Genomic DNA, 9,824 nt, shown 5'->3' with positions numbered 1-9,824 from the left:
ATAAGGATTAAAGGCTTCATTGTTACAAATAAAAGAGGAAAAATAGGATGGAATGAAGGGAGAGAGGGATCCCAGCTCAATGCAGCAAGTATTAGACTAAGATTTTGGTGAGTATGTGTTTATAAGGCATGAATGAGACAATATGGGCTGTTTTGAGTGAGTGGGATGAGATTAACTATGAGGTTAAGGCTTTTTGTGAGTAGTGGTCTGTTTGTGAGTAGTGGAAGGCATTTATGAGTTGTGATTGAGTAAAAGAAAGGAAAGAATGTTTGAGGTTAGATAAATGTGGGCTGAAGGGGATAAGTAGTGAGCTTAAGGAGAGCTAAACTACTAGCAAAATGGCAAATAGACCAGGGGTTTTAGAGGGAGTAGCTATCCTTGTGGGCTGAGGTGCTTATACTTTTATAATGGAGTTTAGAGAAACATTAATTAACAAGCATCCAAAAAAAAACGTAGGTCTGATTCAGGGCAACAGGTCAGTTGAATTAATAACCTAGATTTGGCCTAAAAATGAGAGATTTGCTTTTGGGGCTGTTTTACTTCTTTTGGCAAGGTAGTATTTGGAGTAATCTTGCATTAAATGCTAAGATTGCTGAGATTGTGTTTAGCCAATGGGATTAAGGCAAGTATTAAGGAAGAATCCTAGTGCTGCAACTAAGATTTGAACCCTAGGAAGTAGGATTCAACACCCCAAGCCAGGTGTCAAAGTTTAAGCCCACTTCAGAGGGTTCTGCTAGAGATCCCTTTATGCCTTCCAAACCACATGTTCCCAACTTTTCGCCTTTAGGATTCATGGGCTTGGCACATGAATCACATCTTGAACGTTTTTAACATTTATAGCATTAATTTGTTGAAGTTTAGATAATTTGGTTTTAGCTTCCCTTCCACTAGAGGTGCAGTCTTGAGGAAGATAATGGAGTCCCTTCATCCTTTTGACTTCAGCTGATATGACAGCCCTTAGGCACTGTTCACGTCAGGTAGAAGGTGGCAGAAAAATGATGGGATAGCCCCTAGTTCATCCCCAAAAGCTTGGTTCTCTTGTAGGGGTCCCTAATTGTTTCTTTGGTTAGGGATAAACAAGGGCTGGTTGCCCACTTTCAAGCCTCTTGCTGGGACCCCTTTAGGCTGGAACTTTGCTCCATTTCAGCATTTTTAGTTGGGCCACATGGCCCTTTCTTTGCTTGGGCTTGCTCCCTTCTCCACGAGATTCTTGGGCCTACAAAATGGGCATTGAAGACATGCTTTGCCATGGGCATTAAGACCCTGGTAATAAGTTTGTATTGATAATTGAAAAACAATCTGAACAAAAAATTGTATTATTTGATCTCATCCTCTATCTCTGTATTTTTTAAAACAAAATAAGTCAGCAATATATATATGTGCGTGTGTCTATTTTGATAATGACCACAGTCATATTTATAATTTATAAATTCTATATTTGATTTTAAAAGAAAAAAACATGTTAAGTTAATAACAAAGTTGTATCTATCATACCTTTTTTTAGCTTAGTGGCACTTTCTAATCCCCATGTGAAACACTGGATTCAAATTCTACCCCAAATATTATCTAAATTTGTGTTTGATCAACTAAAAAAAAAAAAAAAAAACCTACTTAGCACGATATTTGTGGATAAAGCTTTAACTACAATCTCTCAAACCTATTGCAATCATCTTTGCATCTTCACTTATGTGCCCAAACACATCACATACGACAAAACAGAATTAATAAACTCCAATCCCCAAACCTGTTGCAACCATCTTTGCATCTTCACTACTATGCCCCAAAGATATCATACAAAGCAATGAATGAACTACCTTTTTTTTTTTAATTCCTCATCCAACTTTGTTAAAGGTGAATAGTTAATATTGTTGGTGGTGCATGAACTCATCCTCACACTACTTGCGTAGTTATTTAGCCAAATGTAAGTGCTTGCACTCCAAAGGAAACTAATTAAAAGATATATTAAGGGAGCAATATAAGCGGAATAGATTTGAGGATTAACTCTCCTGTATTTATTGGAAAGGAAGTAGATCTAGATCCAAAAACTTTCCTTACCATTTCCTCAAAATAGATAAAACTTAAAATACTAATTTTTAATACTCAGAATGAGATGCATACAATTCATAAATGATTTTTTGGAGTCCAAATTTTCTATCCTACTTTTCTTGCTCCACTCTATATTCCACAAATAAAAACTTGCCACATGTTCACCTAATTAATTAAATACTACCATTATTGACTTATTAATACTACCATTATTAATTAATGGTAGTATTTAATTAATTAGGTGAACATGTGGCAAGTTTTTATTGGTGGAGTATAGAGTGAAGCAGGAAAAGTGGGATAGAAGATTTGGACTCGATTTTTTATGTAGTTAATATACATTAATGATGGGGTTGGCTTAAAAAAAAATCAACTAAAAAAAATGATGGCGCTACAATCTATTTATTTTGGAGATAAGATTTTATTTACTCTTAATAATAAAAACTTAGAAAATAGGAGAAGATGATAAGAACCAAAAAAAAAAAAAAAAACTATTTTTTAACATAAAAAAGTATTTGGTCATTAATTTTTTCTATATAATTTTTTGAAAAACAATAACTATTTTTGTCATTTAAAAATAAATATTGTTGTCATTTTTATACTTTATTAATAATATATTTTTTTGGAACTTTTTCAAATATTCTAAATTGTTAGCATTGAAATTTGCCGGAAAAAAAAAAACCTACAAACCACTAATTAATTAGGGCACCCAAACCCACCAATGTTAATGAGATATTCAAATCCAAGTGAGTTTTAATGCTTATTAAAAAAAAAAAATTGCACCCTTAATAAACTATATGTATATATATATAGTAGAACATATAATTTTTTAATCAAACATGAATCATTCAAGATATTTGTTGTTAGGATCGCTCAAATAAATTGATCTATTTCTATTGAAGATAATTGTATCGTGGATTTCACATACATTAAATTTATTTTCTGGCCAATAAGTAAATCAAAGAAAAAACTAAAAAAAATAGAATAAAATGAAGAAGAAGAGGAAGAGGAGGAGAAATACATACCTTGCTTTGCGGATTAAGGGAGCAACAATATTAATGAAAAAATATTTTGACTGCCTAACTGAGAGTCTATAATTCTATTTATATATGAATTACTATTATACAAAATTGTTTCAAACGCATATCGCCTTTGTTACACAGTGTTTGTCTAAAAATTTATCAATATAAGATTTTAGATAAACACAACTCAAAGGGCTTATCATTATCCATTGAATTGCTAGTGTGGGGCCCAGCCCAAAATAATGGGCTAGTCTAAACTACAAGCCCATCCGAAAAGCATCATGTCCAAGGAGAAGCCACAGATAAAACATTATCCAAACCCAATTGCGGTAGAAGGAACCTGTCCGAGGAGTAACTCCTCCTCGGACATTACGAAGTCCGGACAAAGAGCTCGCCCCAACCATTGCAATTCATCCTCCCAGCATATAAAAAGAATAAAACCAAAAATATCTCATGGAAAGCTACCACCACCACATTAAATGTGCCACAACCACCCTCTTGGCCGCATTAATGAGGAAAAGACCCCTGAACAGTACTACCTTGGCCACTGCAACTCACAAAGGAGTGATAGGGGAGCCTGATGGGACAGGTGCTCAAGTGGAGGCTTAGATGATCAACAAGTGTAAGGTTTAGATGAGAATGAGAGAGCTATATAATGTAGTGGAGTCCCTCAAAGAGGGGGGACGAAAAAGAAAGGTATTCTAACTGAAGAAATAGAATCTGCTGTTAAATATCCATCCTTGTGTTCTTGTTCCTGCAACAATATTGTCCATGTATCAGACCAAGCAAGCTCGCTGAGGCTAAGTTCTTTGACCCATCCTCTACAAAACATTTATTATGGGTTGTGCCTTGGGCCAAGGCCTGATCAAAAGGGTTTGGGCCAGGAAAATTGTGCAACCACAATTGGCGCCGTCTGTGGGAAGAACTAAGGCATCAGCTAGCACAACGGTCAAGCATGGCAGAACTAGATCCGCACCAGGAGGATCCTCACCAAGCTAACTCCCAACAGACACAACCCGCCGAGTCCCAGAGGTAAAATAACCTAACCAACCCAGGCGGCAGGGGGAATCGTGAGGGAAGTGTGCATACTATCTGGACGAGCCAGAGTCACACTCAAATAGGTAGTCACGTGTCCCAGAGGCGAAATAGTCACCAGGCCATGTAGCGAGAGATAGATGACCTGAAAAGGAAGTTACGACGTGTGCAACGAAAACGATCTCCCTCTGACTCAGGCGAGTCCTCTGATGCGGAGGACGCGAGTTACCGACGGAGGTCAAGGACCCTCCCAAGTGAAACTTTTTCTTGCGAAAGGGAACTACGCCCTGTACGGAAGTATGAGAGCCCATCCAGCAAGGGTTCGGGGAACGATGCTATGAAGAAGGCGCTGGACCAGGTTTCAAGGTCACCCTTCACATATAGAATCGAAGGGGCTAAGCTGCCTAGACGCTTCAACCAACCGGCGTTCGCCATCTATAACAGCCGAGCAGACCCGGTAGAGCATGTGAGTCGGTTTAACCAAAAAATGGCGATCTACTCACAAAATGAAGCCCTAATGTGCAAAATCTTCCCATCCAGCTTGGGATCAATGGCAATGAGATGGTTCAACAGCCTGAAGACAAACTCCATAGGCTTCTACAAGCAGCTCACTCAGGATTTCTGCTCCTGTTTTATTACAAACACCAGAGTCCCTCGACCCCTCAGTTCACTACTGTCCATATCCATGCACGAAGGAGAAACCTTGAAAGCGTACTCGGATAGATATTAGGAGGTGTATAACAATTTAGATGACAACCATGATGATGTTGCTATCAGTACGTTCAAAAGCGGTCTCCCCACCGAGCATGGCTTAAGGAAATCCCTCACTGGAAAACCAGTTGCCAACGTTCATCAGCTGATGGATAGGATCGACAAGTACAAAAGGGTAGAGGAAGATCAGCTGCAAGGAAGGGGAAAGGAGAAGGTTATCCCCCCCAAAACGAATGATTTCAGGTCGGAACGGTATAACCCCAGTCAGCCGAGGAAAGATTTTTCGCGACAGGCTGGACAGAGCAACCCGCAAACAGTGAATGCCGTATTCAGGGAGCCAGTACAACAGGTACTGGAAAAAGTAAGGAACGAGCCCTATTTCAGATGGCCGGGGAAGATGGCTGGAGACCCTTCTAAACGTAACCAGAACCTGTACTGTCACTATCATCAAGACCATGAGCATACCACTGAGGATTGCAGGAATCTATGGAATCACCTAGATCAGTTGGTCCGAGAAGGGAAGTTACGTCACCTTCTGCACCCATCGAGCGGCCACCCCAGCCAAGCAATACAAAAGTCTCGAAAGGATGTGTCCTTAAGACCCCCCACTGGGACGATACATGTCATCCTCGCCGCGCCAGGAAGAACTGGGCCACCCATCCCCAGGGTACTAGCTGTTGATCGGCTCCCCTCCGAGGGCAGGCAAAGGGAACCCAAAAGGTCAAAAAAGGGAAGCTCTTTAATACTAGGATTCTCGGACGAGGATAAGAGAGGAACTATTCAACCTCACGACGATGCCTTGGTGGTTACATTAAGAATTGGGGGCTTCGATGTAAAAAGGGTGTTAGTGGACTCGGGAAGTGCGGTAGAGATAATGTACCCTGATCTATACAAGGGGCTGAACTTGAAGCCGGAAGATTTGGCAGCTTATGATTCCCCCTTCTCAGCTTCGAAGGAAAAATTGTTACGCCAAAGGGGCAGATCTGACTACCCATACAGACTGGGTCGGAGGTGGTGGAGGTGAATTTTATCGTGGTCGACGCTTACTCACCCTACACTACAATAGTCGCCAGGCCATGGATACACGCCCTAGAAGTCGTAACCTCCACACTTCACCAAAAAGTGAAATACCCATCCAGAGGACAAGTAGAAGAGATCCGAGGAGATCAGGCCGTGGCCAGGAAATGTATGGTGGCCGCCATTTTACATCGGCCCCAAGCCGAGTCCTCGGTCCAGGAGAGCTTATAGCAACCAGCCACCTCGGCAAGGTAAGGCGATGGGCTGGCCGAGGAGATAAGGTGTGAAAGTTTAGATAAGATCGCTGTCAACAACGACCCGGAAAAGTTCTTTCAGGTCGGCTCTGAGTTGCCTTCTAGAGAGAAAGAGGAACTGGTCAGATTTCTTAGAGAGAATGCCGATGTGTTTGTATGGGACGCCTACGACGCCCCGGGAGTTGATCCTAGCCTTATTTGTCACCACCTGAACGTCAACCCCTCTTCCACACCGAAGAAGCAGCCACCCCGACGCCCTTCAAAGGAACATGCTAGTGCCGTAAGAGACAAAGTGGCAAAACTGAAAAAAGCAGGGCTATCAAAGAGGTCTTTTACCCCAAATGGTTGGCAAACACGGTGGTGGTAAGGAAGAAGACAGGGAAGTGGAGGGTCTGCGTGGACTTCACGGACCTGAACAAGGCGTGCCCAAAGGACCCATTCCCCCTACCCCGAATCGACCGATTGGTGGATGCAACCGTCGGACACCCTCGAATGAGTTTCCTGGACGCCTTTCAGGGCTATCATCAGATACCCCTTGCGCTAGAAGACCAAGAGAAGACGACTTTCATGACTCCCATCGGAAATTATCACTATAAAGTGATGCCGTTTGGGCTGAAGAAGGCAGTCTCAACTTACCAAAGGATGATGACCCGGATGTTCGAGCCACAATTGGGTAAGATCATTGAGGTTTACATAGACAATATGGTTGTGAAGAGTAAGAGGGTATCCGAGCACGTGAAAGACCTCGAAATAATCTTCGCCATCTTAAGGGAACACCGGTTGCGGCTGAATGCTTCCAAATGTTCATTCGGGGTCGGGTCTGGGAAATTTCTAGGGTACATGGTGACCCACAGGGGAATAGAAGTAAGCCCCGACCAAATCAAAGCAATTAACAGCCTACAGGCTCCTCGAAACCCGAAAGAAGTGCAGAAGCTCACTGGTATGATCGCAGCATTAAACCGGTTCGTATCGCGATCAGCGGATCGATGCCGACCTTTTTACCTCCTAATAAACAAGTGGAAAGAGTTTGAATGGTCGGAGGATTGTGCTCGGGCTTTCCAGCAGCTTAAGGACTACCTGTCCCGACCACCCATTATGTCCAGCCCTGAGGCAGACGAGGTGCTGTTTGCGTATGTCGCTGTAGCTCCCCATGCTGTAAGCCTGGTACTGATATGGGATGATAATGGGGTGCAGCAACCGGTTTACTATGTGAGCAAATCATTACATGAGGCCGAGGTGCGATACCTGCCTTTAGAAAAGGCAATTCTGGCAATAGTGCATGCCACCCGGAAGCTTTCTCATTACTTTCAGGCGTATACGGTCATCGTTCTAACTCAGCTTCCCCTTCGAGCAGTGCTTCGAAGCGCTGACTACACAGGAAGGATCGTCATGTGGAGCGCACTTTTGGGGGCCTTTGACATTAAATATATGCCCAGATCCTCCATCAAAGGACAGGTCCTCGCAGACTTGGTAGCAGAGTTTGCTGAACCCTCTATAGAAACAATAACCGAGAAGAAAGACATGGATGGAAAATCGGTTGGTGCAATTTCAGCAGGGGGGACCTTGCACTGGAGGGTCCACGTGGATGGCGCGGCCAACCAGAGAGGGTCTGGAGTTGGGATAGTTTTAATATCGCCGGACGGCGCTGCCATTGAAAAATCACTGAGGCTCGGATTCTCGGCTACGAACAATGAAGCCGAATACAAAGCCTTGCTTCAAGGGATGACGATGGTTCTAAAATTGGGCGGAAGAATAATAGAAGCATTCTCGGACTCCAGATTGGTTGTCGGACAAGTGATGGGTGAGCTGGAAGCCAGAGATGCCAGGATGCAAGAGTATCTGGGACAAGTCAAACGGCTACAGACGAGTTTTGAATCCTTCAGACTGACGCACATTTCCAGAAGTGTAAACACCCATGCAGACTCGCTGGCCACCCTCGCCACGTCCTCGGCGCATAATCTGCCACGAATGATCCTTGTTGAAGATCTAGTCCAAGCAAGTCCCATCAGCAGAAACCCGGCCCAAGTCCATCAGATCAGAAAAAGTCCCAGCTGGATGGACCCCATAAAGAACTTCCTCCAAAACGACATCTTACCGGAGGAAAAACTGGAAGCCGAGAAGATACGCAGGAATGCTCCTCGGTTCTAACTATCAGAGGACCACAAACTATATCGGCACTCTTACTCTGGACCGTACCTACTTTGCGTACATCTAGAAGAATCCGAGTCTCTACTTGAGGAGTTACACGAGGGGATTTATGGAAGCCATACCGGAGGAAGGTCACTGGCGCACAGGGCACTCACCCAAGGGTACTGGTGGCCGAACATGCAAAGAGAGGCCCAAGAATACGCTAAGAGGTGCGACCAGTGCCAAAGATTCGCCCCAAATATCCACCAACCCGGAGGGGTTCTCAACCCCCTCTCTAGCCCATGGCCGTTCGCACAATGGGGCCTTGATATTGTCGGACCTTTCCCCAAAGCTGCAGGGAACAAGCGATACATAATAGTCGGAATTGATTACTTCACTAAATGGGTGGAGGCTGAACCCTTGGCCAACATTAGGGACGTGGACGCCCAAAAATTCATCTGGAAGAACATCATCACCCGCTTCGGAACTCCACGTACACTCATTTCCGACAATGGTCTTCAGTTCGACAGTAAGAACTTTAGGGAGTATTGCCGCGAGTTTGGAATCATTAACCGATATTCCACCCCCGCCTACCCTCAAGGAAATGGGCAAGTCGAAGCCGTGAACAAGGTCATAGTGAACGGACTGAAGAAAAGACTGGATGAGGCAAAGGGGAGATGGGTAGAAGAACTCCCGCACGTCTTATGGACCTATCGGACGACACCGCGACGATCCACCGGTGAGACCCCCTTTTCGATGACTTATGGGGCTGAGGCCGTGCTCCCAATCGAGAACAACTTTCCCACACTAAGGTCTAAATCGTTTACCCCAAACGATAACGACGAGTTATTGGGAAGGAGTCTAGACCTAGCCGAGGAAAGACGGGAAAAAGCAATGATTCATATGGCCTATTATCACCAGAAGCTGAGACAAGGGTATGATGCTAACGTTAAACTGCGGCCCCTAGGTCCAGGCGATCTCGTGATGAGGAAGATTCTCGACAGCGCAAAAAACCCCTCTTGGGGCAAGTTGGGGCCCAATTGGGAGGGACCATACCGTGTCACATCTGTGGCCGGGATAGGCGCCCACTACCTAGAAGATTTGGATGAAAAAACTGTACCTCGACCATGGAATGTAAATAATCTCAGAAGATATTGTTATTAATGAAAATGGCTTAGCCCACGTTTTGTTTCATGACTATCCTCTGCCTACCGGTCTACTTACATTTATTCAAAGTTTTAAACAGAACCTAAGTCCTGCATGGCTCCTCGGACCACAGACTTAGGGGAAATTATAACTTATGACAAATATTCATAGTTTTAAACAGAACTTAAATCCTGCATGGCTCTTCGGACCACAGACTTAGGGGAAATTATAACTCATGACAACTATTCATAGTTTTAAACAGAACCTAAATCTTGCATGGCTCCTCGGACCACAAACTTAGGGGAAATTATAACTCATGACAAATATTCATAGTTTTAAACAGAACCTAAGTCCTGCATGGCTCCTCGGACCACAGACTTAGGGGAAATTATAACTCATGACAACTATTCATAGTTCTAAACAGAACCTAAGTCCTGCATGACTCCTCGGACCACAGACTTAGGGGAAA

The sequence above is a fragment of the Quercus lobata genome, chromosome 2, assembly GCF_001633185.2.
Source record: "Quercus lobata isolate SW786 chromosome 2, ValleyOak3.0 Primary Assembly, whole genome shotgun sequence".
NCBI classification, from domain to species: domain Eukaryota; kingdom Viridiplantae; phylum Streptophyta; class Magnoliopsida; order Fagales; family Fagaceae; genus Quercus; species Quercus lobata.
Note: the sequence above shows the minus strand (reverse complement) of the source record.